At 36.8% G+C, this 22,257-nt stretch overlaps 1 protein-coding gene across 1 annotated transcript in view; it reads left to right on the top strand.

The window, feature by feature from the left end:
• The window catches only part of CNTN1 (contactin 1), a 237,724-nt gene that overhangs the window by 9,557 nt on the left and 205,910 nt on the right, over positions 1 to 22,257 (top strand). Inside the window, exon 2 of the mRNA XM_052668980.1 lies at positions 11,932 to 11,965. The gene's annotated coding sequence lies outside the window, so the exon portion shown is untranslated. The remainder of the gene's footprint in view (positions 1 to 11,931; positions 11,966 to 22,257) is intronic.

Here is a 22,257-nt window from a genome sequence, read left to right as displayed (position 1 = left end):
AGTTGAAACTAGATGATCATTGTGGTCCTTTTCAATCCAGGCCATTCTATGATTCTATGATCTTTCCAATTTACAGAGAAGGATGTTATGAAAGTCCATGTCAAAGGCCTTACTGAAGCCCAGATAGATGACATCAGCAGCTCTCCCATTGTCCATTGATGCAGTTACACCATCATAGCAGGCCACTAGGTTTGTCAGGCAGGACTTGCTCTTGGTGAAGCTGTGTTGGTTGTCTAGTGTCACTTTTCTCTCTTTTACATGCCTTAACATAGCTCCCAGGAGGATTTGTTCCATGATCTTCTCTACAACAGAGGTGAGGATAACAGGCACTGTTCTTTCTACCCTTCTTAAGAATGGGTGCTATATTGCCTTTTTCCCAGTCACCCAAGAACTTTCCCTGTCTGTCACGTCTTTCAGTTATCATTGAGAATGACTTGGTGGCTATATTAGCCAATTCCCTCAGGACCCTGGGTTGCATTTTATTAGGACCGTAGTTCCTCGGGTGGTCACAAACCTGATCTTGCTCACACTGGGAGGGACGTTTCCCCAGTCCCTTGTTCCAACCCATCCACTCAAGGGGTGTTTGAAGAGCTCTTGCCACTGAAGACTGAGGCAAAAATGTTGTTGAGGACCTCAACCTTTGTCTTGTCTGTTGTTACCAGCCTGCCTCTGTTGCTCACTAAGGAGGTTATGCCTTCTTGGACTTTCCTGACTGATATATCTGCAGACAGAAGCCGTACTTGTTCTTCTTTGCATCCCTTGCCCACTTCAGCTCTTATGGGCCTTGGCCTTCCTACTCATCCTAGCAGCATCCCTATACTCTCACAGGTTACTTGTCCCTCCATCCACTGCATGTGCATTTTCTTCTTGCTCTCTAGTTTGACCAGCAGATCCCAGTTCAGCCATGCCAATCTCTTGCCTTTCTTTCCTGACTTCCTGCACATGGGGATGGAGAGCTCCTGTGCTGCTAAGGAAAGCTTCCTTGAAGACCTGCCTAGTCTGTTCTGTTCCCTTGTCCTTGAGGATAGATTCCCATGGAGTTTTGTTGACTAACTCTGAGGAGCTGGAATTTAGCTATCCTAAAATTCAGCATCCTGATTTTACTCTCTACCTGTGCCATGTCCCTCAGAAGTGTGAACTCCATCTTTGCATGCTCACTACAGCCCAGGCAAGCACCACTCCTGATGTCCCGAGTCAGTTTGCTAGCACTGGTGAGCAATGCTAGATTTACAAAACTTATTGATGCATTAAATGAAGATTTGTAATACATGGCAAGTTATTTATATCACAACCTATTTCTGTCAATTTTCATGTCTTTTTATAAGTTGTTTATCTGTGTAAGTGTAGAATTAGTGGTTTAGATGATGAATTAACTTCCATCTACGCAGTTGGTATTTGGAAAAAAGAACCTGGAATGTATAAACAAAAAAACTAATCAAAGTGGGAAAAAGCATGAATTTCATATCATTGTTCTAGCCTTATTCAGTCACCATTGAACTAGCATGCATATGTACGCATACACAAACATACCTGTATATATGTTGTTGTTTTTTTTTCCCAATTCAGTTTTATTTGTCTGAGCGTAACAGCCTCTAAAAATTTCCCCAAAACAGAGACAGATAGGCTTAAGTAGTATGCCCTTAAGAAGTGAGTTTAGAGATTCATAACTGCATTATTAAAATGTCAGTATAAACAGCTTTTTGAACTACTTACACTATATGGTTAAAAATAAGGAGAAAATCAAAATACAGATCCCTGATAATGAATGGTTTTTATTCGTCTGGGGTCATTTAGCCAATATGTGCAAAGAATGAGTCATTACTTGAGGGATTTTCCTGAGATCTGAAGTATGTCTCTGTTTCTTCTTGGAAAAATCATATTGAATATGAATCAGGAATGAAAGCAGTTTAAATTCTCTTTCTGCGATAGTGGAGCAGATAATTATTTTAAAAATATTGAATAGCTTTTTGTTTTTAATTTGAGGGTGAACTGTGTTGTATTAGCTGAGAATACTTGAGATGACTGCAGAGTTTTGGATGAAGAAAACGTGATTGTATTTTCATTACCAGTGATTTAGCTACAATTCTGTGATTTGTCAGTTCATTTATCTGTCTTTGTGATTACAGAACCTGATTTTTCAAACCTAGAAGAAAGTGGTATTTCTGAGAATTAATTCGTACTTAGTTGTACAGATGAGATACAAGACATGATAAATATGATGAATTTCGTTGTGGAAATGGCAGCTGTGAATATGCTGCTCAGAACAGCATGGAGTCCTACCTTAGGATAGCATGGAGTCTCCTTCAAGGCATAAAGAAAGTTTTGTACCGAAAACTGCCGCAGGTTCGTAGTCGAGCACAGCTGTTCCCGTTTCCGCTCACATTCTTTTATTGTAATATGTTCTGTGGGTTCTCTACAGACCAGCTGACCCAGTCTTAAATGTGGCTGAACCATAAAACCTGTTTTGTCCAATTTCTATGAGATCTTATTTAAAGCATTCAAAAGATATAAAGACTCCTTTTATGTTGTTGTTTTTCTTCAGTGATTAATTCCACTCAAATGTGATGTTTGTATCTAAAGTTAGAACAGCTACATGCCATTCAGACCTTGGCTTGTTCATATAATGGAGGCACACAGATTCAGGATGTGGGTTTTTTATTAGGTAGAACAACTCTGATAGAACCATACTTACTTCTATTAATGCATACTTATATACTGTCGCAATTTCATTTATGTTCATGTGAACTGCTTTGGTGGTCTGCTGAACATTTTATAGATGATCTTATCTTTGGTAATGTTACTAAGTGACAGTATTCAAACTGACATTGATTAGATAAAGCTTGCACAGAGTCACTAAGCTTTTCCCTGTGCATGGTTTTATTTTGTGTTTCACTTTTTTAAACCAAGCACTCTTCTGTGTCTGTGCTAATGTTTAGTGGTACCAATGTGAAGAAAGGAAAACTTGAAAGCAATATACTTACACTTTTGACTGATGGCAAAAGAATTCTAATGTATTGCATAAATCAATGAGAACAGGTCAGAATTTACTTCTGTGTTTTTATTTAGTATCTGTGCACCCACATTATGTTATGTTACTTAACTAATGATTTTTCAGACATTCTTCCGGACCAGTCTGAAGGAAGATTTTCTACTGGTGGATTTTGATATAAGTACAGATAAGGATATAAAGTATCTCGTAATGCAATTTTTGATCAGCAGTTTTGCAACTATCCTCCAGATAGCCTCTTGCTATTCACTACTTTGACACATTAGTGACTGCTTTAAGTAAATCACGTGAAACACTTAGGATATTCATGGCCTATCTTGCAGAAATTTCCGTGGTCAGTGTGTTACTCACTCATTTCTTTTTACAGATGCCTCTTTTTAAAAGGGGAGCATATTTATTGGTTGGCTGCTAAATAGATACTGTGCTGTTGAATAGGGGATACAGTTAGCCAAAAAGCAGTTATTTGACTTTGGCTTGAATGTGTTATCTAAAATAATAAAATCATTCAAAGGAAAATATGTTAAAGAGAAGCTTACTTACTTATGTGGCTGATAACCTACATTTTGGGAATTTTAGTTTACCTTCATGTTAATTCCAGTTCAGCTTCATAAGCATAAATCAGAGAATCTGAGGGCAATTTCTGTCCTGCTCCTGGATAATCAGTTGTTCCCAATAATTTTTTGCATGTCACTCTTCTGTGTGATGCATAAACATGCATGTCTCTTTAGTAAGAACACAGAATTCTGTAAATGCTTTTCAGAGTTAAATAGAGGGGCATTTAAAAGAAAGAGCTTTTATAAGCTGTTAGGATTAGGCCTTTGAACTTTGTCATCCAGATACAAGTTTTAAGTAGGACCCAGCGCTCTGACTGAAGTTGTTTATCATAGCATCACATAAGAATATTGAGGTGTGTGGATCCAGGGGGGTTGTGGATGCCCCATCCCTGGAAACATTCAAGGCCAGGTTGGATAAGGCTCTGGGTAGCCTGGTCTGGTGGTTGGCAACCCTGCACATAGCAGGGGGGTTGAAACTAGATGATCATTGTGGTCCTTTTCAACCCAGGCCATTCTATGATTCTATGATTCTGTGACCTCTTGCAACATAGATACTCAATCCCTCTAAGCAGTGCTTCAGGATGTGAGTAAGTCATGTGAAGCTGTTTAATCTGCAGTTTTTATTTAATTTTGACTTAATTTTACTCTCATTCTTTGAAACCTTTTGCTGGAACATTATTTTGTCTCTTTTTTTTCCCTCTGTTGATGTGGTGAAAGTTGTCAAGTGCTTTCTTTTAGTAGGCGAGAGCTGTTTGCTGTGCAGCTTGGTAATTGGCATAAAACTTGGGTGAGGAAATTCCTTCTCTCGTGAAGCAGCATTGTCTTTTAAGACAAGTTTTTTTTTTCTTTTCCAGAGAAAATCAGCAATTATCCAGTCTTCTCAAAGAGCGTGCATGTATATAAGCAGCATGAGGAATAAGTCCTCAGAAAAGTTTGCATTTTGCTGAACCAGCTAAGGATTGACAGCTCAGCATCACTAGTATTTTTGAAAACCAGTCTGAGGATGCTTGAAAGCTACAGTGGCTGCCAGTTATAAAAACTTCAGCTGCAAATGATTCAACTGATTGGGAAAAGTGAAATAAAAAAATACCAGCTTTCTGTTATACAGGTTGTGACTCCTTTTTTCCTCCCATGGAAAATAATGTTGGTACTACGCATCTGAAAATGTGGATCCTAGCTCCACTCTTTTTCTTCCTGCTTGCTAAAAAATAAGAGAAAAAAACCCTTCTCTTTCTCCAAATAAAGAGGAAAGGATTTTATCCTGAGATTCTATTGCAAAGTATTCCGTCTTTAAGATGATTCATTAAGAAAACACTTATAAATTAATTTGCATTGGAGCAGTCCTTCTTTATGTCACACAGTCAGCCTCGTGCATAAATATACTTTTTTATGAATAGTAATAATAAGATCAATTAAGAAGATATAAAAACATAATGAAAGACCAGAAAGTAAAACTGGCACAATTAGAAACATTAAGGCATGCAGGAGAAGTGTTGGAATGTCTTGGCATGTTCCTCATTGAACACACCAGCTCCTTCTTTAAGCTCATGGCACAAGGAGTTTTCTTTAAAGAAGAAATATATATGATTCTTAGGACAGGTGAATAACTGCTCTTTGTGTAGGATTTATGTATGAAACCATTTAGGGAATTCTGATGGAACCCAATTTCCTTGACAAAATACTGCTTGTTTAAGAGTCTTCTTACCTGTTCAGTCTTTACAGATGATTGAACAGTGAGGCTTATGCAACATGTGTTACCTTTGTTTTTTGGTGTGTTGTTTTTTTGTTTTTTTTAAATGAAGTGATAGTGGAGTTCAAGGTGAGTTGTGTAATGCATGATATTACTGTTGAAAGGCATTTAAAAGTTTTGCTAGTAACAGTTACTGATGATTTTGACATCATAGATGGATATAATCACCGTGCCCTTCAAAGAATTGGCAAACTCACAGAAAACTGGCAGTCCAAGTAAACAGAGGAGTCCCTTCATAAAAGATCTAAGGTGAAAAAGTCTTGGAGTTCATAGTGTCTTTTCTTCTAACTCTTAATAAAAAAACATTTATTTGAGTACATTGTCAGAAATGACTTAAATTGTGTGAGGAACAAAACCCCACGTTGAACACGACCTTATTCTGCAAGTATTATAATGCATATAATCTGGAAGTGTAGGAACTTTGGTCCTGATCTCATTTAGAGCATCCAGACATAGTTGTAAATTCTCTCTTCCCTGCTAGGGGAGTGAGTCAGGGAGAGGTAAATCACAATGAAAATTTGTTACAACACCTTTTGTTAATTAAACTTTCACTATTAGTAGGATCAAACTATTAGTGAATACAGATAACGCTTCGCACATTTGCTACTGCTGTCACCTCAGATGTTGTTGCACAGCCTCTTGTCAGTACCTGCATGTGCAGATGTGCTGAAGTTTGCATTACTGTGAAACTTTCCAGCTGTTAATGAAAAAGAACTTCAGTGCATTAGTATACCATAACATAAAGTATATTGCACCCTCTGATGGTCTTATGATTCCTAGAAAGAAACATCAGAAAACTTTATGGATTTCCACTATAATAGGCTGTTGTATCTGCAACAATAACAAGTGGAAGTATGCATTGGGAATAGTTCAGCTGACTTCTAGGAAATGGCACTGACATAAAAACTGATTGTGATGAGCCTCATCTGCAGCTGCAGAGAACTTTGAAGATGAAAATTAATTTATGTAACGTCTTGTTTTGCCCACAGAAGAGAACATTAATTCATCTTTTTAGTTGCCATTATCTGGACGGTTCTTAAAGTACTGTTGGTCCACTCAGAGTAAGACAGAAAGATCTGACCTGAAAATGTAAGAACATTGCAATTACTGTTCTTTAATCAACTGTTCTCTAAGTACTGTTCAATCAGCTACTTCTAATAGATAACATTACTTCTCTACATTACATTTATCTGAACAATATCTGAAGCCTCTCAGAACCTACTGTCTTAGCTGCTTGAAGTTCACTCTAGCTACCTTTGTAGATTCTTGAGCAATGTTGTCATCAAATTATACAGGATGTGTTATGTCTGTATCCTGTTAGATGATCTTTGAATTTTCTGTTGAAATACCACATTGTTTTCAATTGACAGCTGTGTAGAATAAGGATACAAATTAAATTTGACTTTATTACTTTGCAAAAGCCATTTCCCTAGCTTTGTTTCAAATGGTGAAATGGAATAACAATATATTTGAAAAAAGAACTTAATTGATGCTTCAGATTTAATGTGTTTCATTTCTGATGCTTGGTAAAGGCAGCTTGAATGCCTCAGCATGTGAATAAATTTAGGCTGTGCTTTTTGTGCTTTTCACTTCTGAAAAAAAATAGTCTCTTTTGTGGATATTGACATTAGACATCAAGATAGGTGAATTTCCAAGTGAGGTGGTTTTTATGTGCTTTTTGGTGTGTGGGGGTGTTTGGCCATTTCGCGTATTGTTCAGATATAGATCGCAACTGTTACATTTTAATTTCATTTCAAGACTCTTAATTACCTGAACTTTTCATTTGGCAACAATATGTACCTTGGAGCATATTGGCTGCAGAGTGTTCTCTTGATGGTTTCACTATATGGGGTTGTCAATTTTATGTGATGAATAGCTTACTAATTATGCAGACATTCTGTATTTTGTAACTGTACTGAATTGTGGATTTCAGTCATCTCTGAAAAAAAGCTAATTCAGATTCTTTAGGAATCATTAAGCCATATTTATAAATAGCACATTATATCTTTTTCTGAGTCTTGAGACAATTTTATAAGATGCTGCAAGTAAATTAGACAATTTGCTTTATATAAAATGAAGTAAAATGTGTGTTCTTGCAGGAAATTAGATCTATCTTTTTTTGTTTGTTTGTTTGTTTCCAATTTTGTTCTGAACGATTATTTGTAATGTAATAAAATAATATCAATTTGTCACTACTGTTCCTATTGACATGTTGCATATAAATATCTGAGTATTTTAGTTTGTAATAAGTAAAAATTGAGTTCATGATCTTACAGGCTGCCCAAAGGCATTGGAAATAGCTAAGACTACTGTGACATTAAAAAACCTAAGGCTATTGTTATTGTGTGAAAACTACTTTTTACATAACAATTCTTGGTTTACTAAATAGTTAAAAGCAACATCTAATCAAAATACAGTGAGTGGAGACCATGCTTTACAGTATTTCAGTCATGTTTATCTTGTTATTGCTTGGAGGTAGTGAGAGAAAAAGTAACATCCAGCAGATATCAGATACTGTTGTACCTGTGTTTCCCCAAATTTCATTAGATGATGTATAATCATAGCACTGAGTATTCAGGACTGGGAGGAGAGGTTTTGGTAGTGTTTAATTTTTTGATAATTTTTCAGTGCTGTTCAGTTTCGGATAATGCAGTTCCTCATTTTGATGTCATTCTGCTTTCCTCTAAATCTTTGTGTGGCTACTGTTATTAATCCTGAACATTTCTGTTCTTAAATTTTTGCTATCATAAAGATGCAGAAATTTAAGAACTTATCTGAAGATACAGCAGTGCATTTTCAAATTTCATACTCAGAGTTGTTCATTTGGAATAGAATTGACTATGTTGCTTACAAGCCTCTAGGGTTTGGGGAAGAAAAGGTTGAGTGTTTTTGACATAGACTTGAATGCCTACTTAATGGCTCTTGGAGTTGCAGTATTGAAATACATGAATAGTTCAAGGGAAGGAATGGTATCACAGGTTATTTACTTGCTACTGATACAATATACTCATTTTGGTAATAGAATCATAGAATCATAAAGATTGGAAAAGACCTCAAAGTCATCTAGTCCAACCACTGCCTCATCCCCCTCCTGCCCACTAAGCCATGGCCCTCAGTGCCATATTGGCACATTTCTTGAACACCTCCAGGGAATGTGACTCCGCCAATCTCTGGTGGAGTTCCAGTTCATGGGCAGCCTGTTCCAATGCCTTATCACTCTTTCACAGAATAAATTTTTCCTAAGTTTTCATGCACTTCAAACTGTTTAAGAAACACCATACAGTTCTGGATTTGACATAAATGTCTGGCATCATTTGCAAAATCTATGTAACAAAAGCAGATTAAGAGCATGGAAATACAGCTGTGTATTTCCGTACATGTAATGCAGCTTTCTGTGGCTCTAAGTGAGATGAATCAAAAGCAGACTTCTGCAACAGATGGCAAAAAAAAATGCTGATCACTTCTGGATACATAGCCGTGGTTCTTGTGATGGAAAAGGCAAATAGCTAAAATCTGGTAAACTGGATTTAGAAAATGCATTTCCCCAGACTTACTATTTTTCTTCTTCATCTTCCTTAATTTTATTTTTTTTTTTTTGCTCATTTCTCCTCTCCAGAGAAATACAAAATTCAGTAATCAGTAAATCTGAGATGCTGCAGCAGTTTCCCAATGGACACTTACTTATAAATTAAGAGGAAACAGGAGGAAAATATTTTTTCATCCCAGGAAGAGTCTATTCTCAATTATAATCAAATATTCAAAATGAAAAACAAAAAAAGTCCACAAGTAGCCTGGATCAGTAGCCTAAAACTGTTCATTAAATATTAATCAACAGATCAACAGATTCTAATACTTTGTTGTATAGAAATAGTGTTTTGTTCTGAGAAAAAAAAAAAAAAAAAAAAAAAGAATGAAGCCCACATCATTTTATGATCATTTTATATCCAACAGACTGCATATTGTAAAGAATCAGTTTGTCATCAGTTCTATAGGGCCTTTATTGTAATCACAGACTTAGATTTCATTGGATGCACTACCCAAAATTCAAAAGATGTTTCCCACTTAAAAATTCAAAAGAATCACTCTGCTGGTTCTTGGCTTTCTGCAGTGCTTGTGAGTTAGTGCAGGATTTCTAGAATGCCTGTAGTCATCAGTTACTTAAGGTATTACTTTTTAAAAGGAGGAGTAAAAGAAAAGGAAGATGACAAAGATTAGCTTTAGCTTTTATATGTCCCCTGCTACAGGTGATTTTTTTTTTTGCTTTTACATGTTTCAGTGTGCGTGCATGTGAACAGACTTGACCTTGCAACCCCTTTTGCTGAAAATGTCTGCCTCCTCTCAGGTTATTTCTTTTTCTTTTTTTCTTCCTTTTCTTTTCTTTTTTTTCCTCCCATATTTTAATGTACTTACCTGATTACAACATTTAGTTTGGAAGAACTCTGAGTCCTTGGCTGCAAAAATAAGAAGACATGCTCAGGAGAATTGGGAAGAACACACTGACCTCATAACCACTGTCTGAACAGTGAAAATCTCAACGGTCCTTTAAAATCAAATTCCCTTAAACTATTTGCCAGTACCATGTGTCTCCTTTCAGCTCTTCTGTAGCTTAGTGAAACTCACCGCCATGCAGAGTCTCACCAGATAATACCCCAAAGACACAGCTTGTATTTGTTATCTTTGTGGGTGTAGTGTTTTACCTTTTGTGGATCTGTTTGATATGGGCTTCTTTGTACTCGTATGGGTGATTATACTGAGAAATGCCCTTAGATGTTAGGGTGGAGAACTGTGAGCAGTTTTGTTCATATACTGCATTGTGATCCTTTTTTTTTTCTTCTTTTACCCTGGTGCTTAAAACACGTGTAAGTGTCAAAACAGCAGAATACAACTTGAATAATTATCATGGATGCAAAGGACCAAGAACTCTACTGAATTTCATTCTGTGATAAAAAGATCTAATATCTAATTCTGTTTAAATTAATGGGTAATGATGTTACTTTTTTGCATAATGCGATAGATTGGTAGTCTTGAAATACTCATTTAATTTTGAATAGGTTTTATGTTCTGCTTCCGAATTTTGGTAGCTGTTCAAACAGCAGCATTCCTTATTGACCCGTTTGGACAGATGGTTGTCCTGTACAATAGTGCAAGAATGTTCTTATCTCAGGAATGGAATTTCAGCTTTGACTATTGAGAGCTGGGGTTTAATGTTCATTTTCCTTGGAGAAAGGTCTTTTGGTTATCATTAAAGGTAGTAGATGAGAACTGTTAAGATGGAAGAAGTAGATCTTTTTTACATTCCATTTTTGAATTTCTCACTAACTGCAGTAATTTAAACTTCAGTGCATAATGGGACCTTATGTCATTGTTTGTTGATGCTGACACTGTCATCATGAGGTGGAGTCTAACAAGTCCCTGGTTAAAAATTTGCATGATCAGATTTAATGAGAAAAGAGGTGATGATGCTATTTCCATTTGATTTGATTCTATTCAACCAGAAGATGGTTTTGCCTTTGTTTTTTTTCTTTTTCTTTTTCCCCTCTGTAGATGTGAAACTAGTTTTGGTATATCTCTCTCTGAAACATTTACTTTTTGAAATGATTTGATTTGATTTGATTTGAAATGAACATTTACTTTCTAATTATTCAGTAAGTCTTTAGGAAGACCAGGATTGAAAATAACTGTCTCTTATTACATCTTTTAATCAAAAACTTTGTGCTTCTTAGCTAGATATCTCTTAAAGAAAAAAATCTTTTCCCAGAATTGCTTATTTTTATTAAAACAAATTTGACATAAATAAGTTTGAGTGAGATTTAAAACTTTACATGGCAGATTTAGAAATTTATCCAGCCTGTGTTTTTAAATAAAAAGGAAGGCAATGAGTTTGTTGCTATTTCAGCTCCTTAGAAATATGTTTCTGTCCTACTACATACTGAGAAATGAAAGTCCATTTACAGACATTGTTTATAGTTTCCTGTGGAATTTAGTAAGAAGTACCATAGGATAATGAAACAAAAGATTCATAAAAATTAGTTGGCTGTACAAATAATTAGTTACTTCCATATTGATATGTTATTGATTCAATGTCACTGGTGTGACAAAAGTGGAGGGAAAAGTTGAAAAGTATTTGACAAATATGGTTTCACATGTTAAATTTGTAGATGAGATGCTAATCATATATTTGCTCATTTGAAATAATGAATATATGTTCTTGAATATATGTTCTTCAGGATTTATTTCTTCAGTCATTCCTAGTTTTAAGTATTTGTCACTATCTACTGACATGCAGGTAGCAGTTGTACCTCATGAGCAGAGGTATTTTTACCCAAGTACATGGCCATCCACGACAAGGAGCTTCCTAAACATGTGATATCAGCTAATGTTTTGTCAAATCATCCACAGTGATCTTATAATCAAAAAGACAACGATGGAAGCTTGATGTTTGAGAAGGAAAAAAAAAAAGTCAATTAATATTAATAATTAATCTTGACTTGAAGTATGGAGAGTAAACAAACGTGGATAAAAATTTACCTGCCATAAGCCAATGTAAGGCAGCGTGGAAGCAGTGTTCTTCTGCATTCTTGTAGTTGTGATTATTTAAATTTTTTTTTTTACTGTTGCAGATAGAACTGAGAGATTCAGCAGGTGAACGATGTGGTGAGTCTTTTTGGTAATTGTGTTACTTGGTCAATATATACCCTAAGTAAGTAGCAATAATATTTGTGAACTGCCCTTACCATCCTTAAATGTTAGTTATCTATTTTAATTCTGTATGCATATCAGAAAATTACCATTTTTGCATAGTTTTATGCTAGAAGTTGTTCTATTAAACAGCAGTAACATACTAGTTGCATCACTCTCAAGGACAGAAACGTGGTTTTGGATGCATCAATGGCAAGAGATTAAGTTCCCAGCTCACAAATACACATGCTTCCTAGTGTAACTCTAAGGCTATCAGTGTGATTGTGTGCCTTGCTCTCAGCTGGTCTGAATAGTTGTCAAAAGCAACCCTTTAACATTTAATTTGCTTTTCTTTTTCTTTGATGGAATAGCAGGTTAATAATGGGTTAAACACTCATGTTTCTAACATGCATTTGTTTTCTTTTCAGTCCAAAACCTAGCTCTGATTTTTAGTTATGATTTGTTCCATAATGAAACTGTTAATCTTGTTCCAAAAATGGAGGATTCTGCACTGGTTTGTTAAATACTGACCTTCAGTATGCAAATATCACAGCTTTCTTTAACTCCTTATGAAGTGTGTGATGAACCAAATATTTCACATTTTCTTTTGGAAACAGTTTGAGATCAACAAGAGAATAGTGGTATGTTTTCTTTTGTCTGCTGGTGGACATTGGTAGTGAGCTCAGACCTGCCTGTTGTCCCTCTGGAGATTTCATCTGTAGAAGACAGTAAAACCTGCAGGAGGTTGGATGGCAGTATTTCCATTGGGCCAGTACTGCTAAGGAAAAACTCCTTCAGGGTGACAACTCTTCTGTAATGGTTACTATGGAAATGGAAAACCTGGAAAATCTCTGTTTCATGTAGAAGCTATGCAACCTTTTTTTGCACTGTCATTTAGGAGAAACATTGATCTGTAACCACTGGGTCATTAATGCTTTCAGCTCCAATACAGGTGAGATTTGGGCCAAATCTTGAATGTGGAAAGAGAGGTACCTATTACATACGTGGCCTTGTTTTGTAGAATTCTGCTGGCTGTTCAAGGTTTTAGCAAGCAAGGTTGTTTTTCTGTTGGTGTTGTATACAGTACATTTTGCAGTTAAATGTCATGTAGTCATTGTTTCAGATACTGGACAAATATCCAAGAAATATTAGTACTTTTTTCCCCCTCTAATTCCTCTAGTGATGTACCTAGTTAAAAGAACTAGAATGCTCAAGAAAAGCATTCAAAAGGAGCTATGCCTCAGGAGATATGCACAAACTGATCATAATTGCCTGAGTGTACTGCTTGTAATAAATGGAGACAAATTACTCTAATTTTAATTTCTGGTCAAGTAGATGAGTCACAGCGTAGTGCTGTAATGTCATATTCCTCCATTCACGAGGGCATTACAATTTCTTTAGAAAAATACCATGTTAAATTATAATTATATGTTGTCAACTAGCTTGTCTTTAAGAAAAGTAAATACTTTACTTAAACTTAATTTTTTTCAGTGTGATTTAACTTTCTAGTGCTAACAGCATAATACTGTTACTTTAGTGGTTTTTCCATTTCTGCTATTCAACAAGTCTGTAGTGAGTTTTAAAGGTTTGCTGTATGTCAGATTGAGGAAAGTTCTTCAAGAATTTTCTTTAAGTGTTAGATCATTCTGTATAACTTCACTCAGTGTATACTTAATATGAATAATCTTTTAATTCTAATAGTGATTCTAATTTCTAACATCCAGGCTACTTTTGTTTTTTGCCTTGGAATGACCAAAAGGACTGTTGCGTTTTAAAGTGACATTTCAAAAAGAAATTAATCATCTTGTAAAGATGTGACAGTGTGGATGGAAGTTAATGCGGGTGGAGAAGGTAATCTGGAACCAGAGAATGACTTTTTTTTGTAGCTGGAGAACCATACATATGAGAATGGAAGACACAAAGCGCAGTGGCTTTAGTGTAGTGATCTGGTTGCATAGTTCTTATCAAATAAGTGTTTTTTAATATAATCACATGGCAGTCCATAATTCAAACGTCATCTTTTTCACATGAGCTTTCGTGTTGCCGCTATATGCCAATTGCATGTATATTATTTCCAGTTGCTCTAGTTGCTACTAGTGTTTGCTTAGAATCAAAATCTGTTAACTGCACAGTTTTTGAAATACGGGTGCCATCAAGTTTAGAAGCGTACAGGAGCAGTGTTTGGTCTTGATACCTCTTGATGGAGCTGTTCTTAGGGACACTTGCATTGCCTCTGTGCTAGCAATCAAAGAGTGACAGGAAATACTCTTCTGCATAGGAACTCAGTTGCCTGTAATGGTGACCTGTTTTGGGGATTTTGGTCTGAAAAACCTAGAAAACTAGAAACAATTTTCCTGGAATCATTTTCCGGGAGACAGTTTGAATGTTGCCATTCTGCTGTAGTGTATGAAGGATGGTAGCAGTGTGGATATGGACTGCTTAAAACCTTGACTTGACTTCTGTGTCAAACAATATAGTTGAGGACATCTTTAATTTCCTAGTGTAGACATAGCCTTTTTGTTTTTTGTTCTGGAAAAATGTCACCAGGTCCTGTGTTGTTTCTAACCAGGCAGCAATTCAGCCTGATTAAAAAAGATGCTTAGGACGAGGCCATATGTGATTGCTCCCAGTTAAGGATTGAGACTGAGCGTTACTTTCTTTGATACCAGACAAAATTGCCTGAGCCCAGGCAAGTGTGTTTTCATCTTCTAGACTTCTGCATGTTAGTTGTGTTTCTCTCTATGATTTAATTGTGAAACTGAAGAAAACTGTAATGACCAGCTATGGATTTACTCTACACCAGGCTTTCATCTTTCTCAAGGCAGATCTTCCCATGAAATAGTAAAACTGTTTCTGCATGAGAAGGAAGAAGACTGAGGGCTTTTTGACTAACATCTGTGCTTCTGATGTAACCACCTTTTTAATTATCCAGTGGCACTTCCAAACTGATTTAAAGAGCCATTAAATGTAAGTGTGGTATCAAAGCATTTTGAGCCGCAATCTCAAAAACCAGGTTACGCAAATAGTCATGCTGACAAGTCGGGTTGAGCTTTTGTGTTAGAGTGCAGGGAGAGCTGCAGTGTATACAAGAGAACAACATTCCAAGGGTAAATCTTTATTAGAAAAAGGTGTGATAATTGATTTTGGAGAGCAGATTCAAGGGCAAACAGGGTAGACAGTGTGTGTATGGGTAGATTTAACTGTATGGATCATGTTACTTTTAGTGTTTGGATTCTGTGAGATTGATGGCCAATGCTCAGCCTATGATCTCAAGGAAGATCATAGAATTGTAGAATGGCTTAGGTTGGAAGGGGCCTTGAAAATCATCGAATTCCAACTCCCCTGCTGTGAGAGGGTTTGCCTCACACTAATACAATACTAGGGCACCAACAAACCTGGCCTTCGAACTCTTCTGCAGCTTCTCTGGGCAACCTGTTTCAATTCCTTACCACCTTCTGAGTAAAAAATTTCCACTGAATGTCTAATTTAATATCTCTTTTAGTTTAAAGCCATACCCCTTGTCCTATCACTATCTTTTTACACTGCTTGTGTAAAAAGTCAGTCTCTATCCTGTTTATAATCTCTCAGGTACTGGAAGGCTTCATTGAGGTCTCCCTGGAGCCTTCACCTCTCCAAACTGAAAAAAAAAACAATCCTGCTCCCTCAGTCTTTCTTCATAGGATATGTGCTCCAGCCCTCTGATCTCTGTGACCCTTCTCTGGATCTGCTTCCATAGTTTTACTTCTTTCTTGTGCTGGGGGCAAGAGGGCAGAGCCATGAGAGGCAGCCACCTTCTTTGCCGCACTGGCCACATTTCTTTGATGCAGCCCAGAGTACAGTTGGCCATCTGGACTGCAGACGCACACTGCTGGCTCATGTACAGCTTTTCATCGACCAGAACCCCCAAGTCCTTCTCCACAGAGCTGCTGGCAGTGACGTCTTCTTCCAGTCTATACATCACTCTGAGTCTGCCCTGAGCCAAGTGCAACATCTTGCACTTGGCTTTGTTGAACATCATTAGGTTCATGCAGGCCCCCTTTCAAGCCTGTCCAGGTTCTTCTGTATGACATCCCTCCCTTCTATTGTACTGACAGCACCGCTCAGCTTATTGTCATCAGCAAACTTGCTTAGGGTACACTTGATCCCACGGTCCATGCCATTGATAAAGATGCTGAAGAGCTCCAGTCCCAGGACAGACTGCTGGGGGAAACCACTCAAGACTGGCTTCCATCTGGATGTAGAGCCGCTGACCACAAAACTCTGGCGGCGACCATCTAACCAATTATTTATCTATTGAATAGTCCAGCCTTCAAATCTGTATCTGTCCAATTTAGAGGTAAGGGTGTGGTGTGAAATCATGTCAAAGGCCTTGCACAAGTCCAGGTCGGCAATATCAATTGCCTTGTCTTTGTCATCACACCAATGCCATCACTCCATCACAGAAGGCCATCAGATTGATCAGATCCTTGCATAAGCTTTATGTTTGTAATAATCAGAAGGGAAAATGGCAGATCCCAAACTGAGGAAAGAGAATAGCTACCTTCTAAGCTGCAAGAACCATATCTCTTTTCTCAACACAATCCTAGACTGCATTAATCATCCGTAATATTCTCCAACCTGAGTGGAATGAAGGTCTTTGTCTATGTGCTGATTGTAGGATTTATGATTATATTTGTGAATATGTCTTCTGAAATCTGGGAAGAAAACTCTCCAATGTGGTGTTAGAAAGTGGCATTCCTTTATTCCTCATGGTATATACCAGGCAACTTGACAAAGTGCATTCTCTTGGAGTTCAAGTTCTATGTTTAAACAGTTAAGACATACATATGCAGTACATTGGCATACATATTCTTTCTCTTCCAAGAACTCATTACTATTTGCTAATATCCCTCAGTGCATGCCCAGTTAGTTGCAACTGGGCTGGTCGTATGACCACTCAGTTTATCCCCATTTTTCCATCATCAGCTTCATCACAGAGATGTTTGTCTGACCTTCAGCTGTTTTTTCCCAATTTGGCAAACTTCCATTGTTTGTTAGGATATAATGAGCAATTTCCAAAACAATATATGTGAAAATCTGAGGAAAACATCCTTGCACCTGGTGAAATGCTATGATAAAAATAGTCTGTTATGACTCCCGTGCTTCCTGTGAAACAGAATCGTTGAGGAAAACAAGGCTGTTCACACAGTAAGCAAAAGCAAAGTCGAAATTGAAAGTTTTAGAACTAGCACTCATTGATTCTTTTTGCTAAACTAATATGTTTGTCCCCAAACCAATATACTGATCCCTATTGCTAAACAAACCAACATATATCAGATAAAAAAAGATTGCACTCTATCATTTAATTCCATTTCAGTTTCTTGTTTGTATATTTTAAATTTTCTTCACCTAGTTCTCTAATTCAATAATTTATTTCAAAGTCAGTGATTCTTTGCCTAGGGCTTGCTGTCTGGGATATGCATGCCTTCTAGAGAGCTACAGGTTGTGATCCTCTGTTGATTTATCTAGTTGTTATTCTAGTTTTGGTTAAAAAAAAAAAAAAATCAAAGCAACCTACATCCCATGCAAAGGTAAAGAAATATAGGTACGTAACAGCAGGTGCCTATTCCACTGTCAGAGGCATTAGCGTTTTTAATTATGCGTGAGCTAATTTTAAGCTCACTTAAATGTGTTAATTGCTAAGAAAGAAGACTAGGACAATGGGGCTCAACAATGAATGCAGAGTCTTCCTGGGGTTCTGGGCAAATTCTTGAGCAATTAACCAACAGTTTCTCCCAAGCTGCCACACTGATGCTACTGTCAGCAGTGGAAGTAAATAGTGTAAATACGCTGCAATTATAATTTTGTGTAAATTATATAAGTAACTTTGGAAACAGTGCCATGAGTTCAAAGCATTGGTTTGTGTAAAAGACCTGTTAGTGAAAGCAGAATGTTGCCATTTTCTGCCATTAAAAAAAAAAAGAAAAAGCTTTGGTCTTCATCTTCAGGATAAGAACTGTAATAACGAGGACAGTGCTGCATGTGGATTTTTGGTGGCACACTCCAGGACACAAAGGAGACAAATCTTTGTAGTCTGTGGAGTTACACTGTAGAAAAATTATACAGAAGCTACAAGTGAACATTTTAGAAGAAAAGGGTTCCAAGCTTTTTCATCAAGTCATGCATCTCTCTCCTTCCTTATCCAGTAATGCACAACAGATTGTATATCTGTGGAGTATGGGGTAGGTTTGGAGTTTTTTTTCCTTTTGTTTTGGTCAGGGTAAATAATTTGCATATCCCATTGAACTGTTTGGCTGCATCATTAATCTCATGAATTAGATTTTCATTTGAAAGCAGTGTCAACATACAAGTATTTTAAAGCAGGTCTCGCTAGCTTTTGCACTTTCTTAGGCAAAAAGATTCTCTGAGCAATGGCCAGTATGTTTGAACAAAGGCTACTCAGGAAGCCAAATGTAACTGCTATAGAAAAAATTCTGTTTGGTCTTGGGAAAATTATTCCAGAATTTAATATTTATCCTAAGTGAAAGCATTAGTAGTTAAATCTGATTAAAAGTGAAAGGTATACTCATGAGGTCATCCCTGATGGCCACTAAATTCAAGCCATTCACTTCAAATACATTTTGTAAGTTGAATGAAAAAAGATGAGAAATGCAAAGAGGACAAGAAACTACACAGGCAACAGATGGATATTTTTGGTATATTAGTTCCTGTTAATTTCATTACCAGCTGTATTTGATGCCCTGGTTTATTTTTAAAATGTCAATATTTGCTTATTTATTAAACTGGCTGATGTTTACTGTATCTTCTGAATTCACAAGAATTATCATGAAATATTTCAGGCTTTGTTTAGATTTTTATTTGTGTGCCATTTATTGCTATCTCTGCAGAAATAAATGTCATAGTAAAGTGGAACATTAGATTACCTAATTAAGCATTTCAGAGGGATATGTGCTAAAAATAAAATTGATGAACGGTAGGAATTCACTGTTCTCAGTAGTTATAAATGTGTAGAATATAGAACATAACTTCAGGCCTAGAGTTGAATAGGTTTTATTTCAAGAGCTTTATTTACAGCATGCATCATCGTGGGGAGGCTTTCAGTGATTTCTTTCAGACTTGGATGAAGCCCAATAACAACTGAACCGCTTAGAATCTCCCAACAGTTTAATTGCCAATTATCTCATTTTTTATGTGGCCTTCAGTCTTTAGTAGGGTACTTTGTGCAATGACAGGCATGGGAGTAGTAGTGAACCCTTCTAGAAATACGATTTCCAGTGTTTCGCATGCAGCATGACTCTCTGAGGGCTCTCTGACATTTGTTGGCCAGCTATGATAATACTGTCCATTGTAGTTTTGCTGACAATCAGCAAAATGATTATGAATTTTTCTAGTACTGTAGGATTGTGTGGCACATGACTGACAGCTGCAAAATGATGTAGTTTGGGCTCCGTACAAGCATGCAGCTAAGTGCTTATTAATAAAGCAACAATTATAAAGTAAATATTATGATGACTTAATGTGCCTACAAAAGTATGAATCATGTTTCTCTTGAAAGTGAATGGTGAATTATGAATTACATCACATGCCAAACAATATTAGAAAAGAATATGACAGAGGTAGATGTACATGATTAGTGCTTTTGTTGATTTAATACAATTTAAAGTTTGTTAATCCTGTGAAAATGAGATTTTCTTTCTTTAACTAAAGAGTGCTCCATTAATGGCATTTAATACTCCATGAATCTATTAAATGAAAAAGCCTTAGGATTTCCTTGACGGAAAAGAACTATGATGTTTTGTGTGTTGAAAGGTAATTAACTTAAATACCAGCAATTGCAAAATTTAAATCACTGAATGGTGACTGCTAAATGGGAAGTGTGTGTACGTAATGTGATGTCCATCAAAATGTCAGTGTTTTCCTGACATGTTTTAGTGTATGTTACGTACTAAGTGATGAATGTTAAGCCCAAGAAAATCACATGAACAATTTGATATTTTTGGTCAAAAATAACAAAATAATTTAATATCGAATACAGATTTCCTATGCGTGTGTTTGTGTATAAAATGATGTACTTGGTGTCAAGTGACTTGAGTCAAATATTATGTGCAAAAAAATTAGTAATAAAAGCAGAGTAACGTGTAAGGCTTCAAGTTGACTTTACAAATTGAAAACATATCTAGAACTTCTGGATTTTCGTACTTAACTTTGATTCTGTGTAGACAGGTTAATGAAAGAGTCTGTGAACAACCCCTTGATATTGTCCTTTGCCTCCAGATCTTTGATAAATAATTTCGCAGAAAGGGGAAAAAAGATAGAACTTGATAGAGATGCTTTATAATTTCTGCAAGCAGAGAATAATTTTCACAGATTGGTGAAAACTTTTTTCTTTTTGAAATCATTAGTGTATGTCATGGAGTTCGGCCAGTAAAATGCTTGTGAGTCAATCATTGCAACTTAAGAAATTTTTGATTATCTGGTTCAGCTGATAGATTGCCTGACACATCTGTCCTCTTCTGGAGGAGTATCATTCATTGACTAACACTAGTTTATGAGTTCCTTGGATCAGTCATTTCACATGGTATTCTATCAGTATTCTTTTTTATGTTTAAATACAGTATGCAGACTGTTCTTTTGGAATTTCTGACAGTATTTAAAGCTATCCTAACTTTATTTGTCACTCAGAGGATGGTAAGGCACTGGAACGGTTTGTCCAGATGGGCTGTGGATGTCCCATCCCTGGAGGTGTTCAAGGCCAGGTTGGACACCTGGACAGCCTAATCTACTGGATAGCAACCTTTGCACAGCAAGAGGGTTGGACATCTGTAGTCTTTCAAGCCCTTTCCAGTCCAAACCATTATCACAGAATCATAGAATGGCCTTGGTTAGAAGGGACTGCAAGGATCATGAGTCTCTAACTCCCATGCCACATGCAGGGCCACCAACCTCCCCATTCAATACTAGGCCAGGCTGCCCAGGGCCCCATCCAACCTGGCCTTGAACACCTCCAGGGACGGGGCATCCACAGCCTCTCTGGGCAGCCTGTTCCAGCACCTCACCACTCTCTAAAGAACTTCCCCCTGACATCCAACCTAAGTCTTCCCTCCCCCAACTTAAAACCATTTCCCTTAGTCCTGCAGTTATCTACCCTTGTGAAGAGTTGATTCCCCTCCTCTTTGTAGGCTCCCTTTAGGTATTGAAAGGCTGCAGTGAGGTCTTCCCACAGCCTTCTTTTCTCCAGGCTGAACAAGCCCAGCTCCCTCAGCATGTCTTCACGGGGGAAGTGCTCCAGCCCTCTGATCATCATTCTTGTGAATATGTTATGCAAATTGATGGAAGTATTACTAGTAATGGTTTGCAGTGTGTATTGTACAAGAGTTCAAAGTAAGCTATTACTGTGGTTTGTTTTTGGTCACCAAATCATGTCAAGTGCATTTGTGCTTTGTTTTGCTACCTGCAGGAAGCTTTAAGTTACCATTTACTGTGGTTGAGTACATTACTACATGTGTGGATGTACATAAAGAAGTGTCATTTAAAAACACTGTCCGTTCCTTTTATATATACACTTTTTTCCTCACATGTATTTTCTTGAGTATTTTAAATCCATTGTAATGTTGACCTAGTTTACGATATTTCCATTTGTTTATCGTAGAGTGATCTGCTTATTTTCTTCCAAGGTTGCCAGGAAATGTAGTCAATATTGGCAGAAAGCTCTGAGGTGTAAGAGGCTACAGAAGAACAGAGATAAAGCATTAGATGGAGGTGCTCCTCAAGGGTCACATGGAAAGCACATTTTCCTTGGATAAAGACACTAGATTCAAACAATTTCCAGTTTTTCTTTTCCCTGGCTATTTTCCAGTAGTTAACGAAAAAGTGACAGTGTGCAATGTCCTCAGCATAGTACAATTAGTTTGTACTATGTATCCAGTATCTAGGGAAATCGTCCTGTAATGTGTTCCTTAAAGTTTTCTTCTTAGTATTGTGTTACAGCTAACAATTAGTTGTAGCTCTTGAAAAGTTTTCAAAATACTATCAGGTGAATTCATAAATTACACTTGAGCTCCTGAGGGAACATCAGACTCCTTTACAGTTGAAGTACCTAATTCAGTAATCTAATGAGCAAGGAAAAGCATTTGTGCTGTAAGAATTATTAAATAAGATACAAGAAACCCAATCAAGTTACTCTTATGTTGCACTGTTATAATTTCACTTGACTGAATGTCTTCTCTAGTGTTCATTGACCTCCAGTTTTCCTTGCCTATTAGATCTTT

The sequence above is a fragment of the Tympanuchus pallidicinctus genome, unplaced genomic scaffold (genome assembly GCF_026119805.1).
Source record: "Tympanuchus pallidicinctus isolate F22 unplaced genomic scaffold, pur_lepc_1.0 scaffold8, whole genome shotgun sequence".
Classification (NCBI taxonomy): domain Eukaryota; kingdom Metazoa; phylum Chordata; class Aves; order Galliformes; family Phasianidae; genus Tympanuchus; species Tympanuchus pallidicinctus.
Note: the sequence above shows the minus strand (reverse complement) of the source record. Positions and strands in the feature narration are given on the sequence as shown.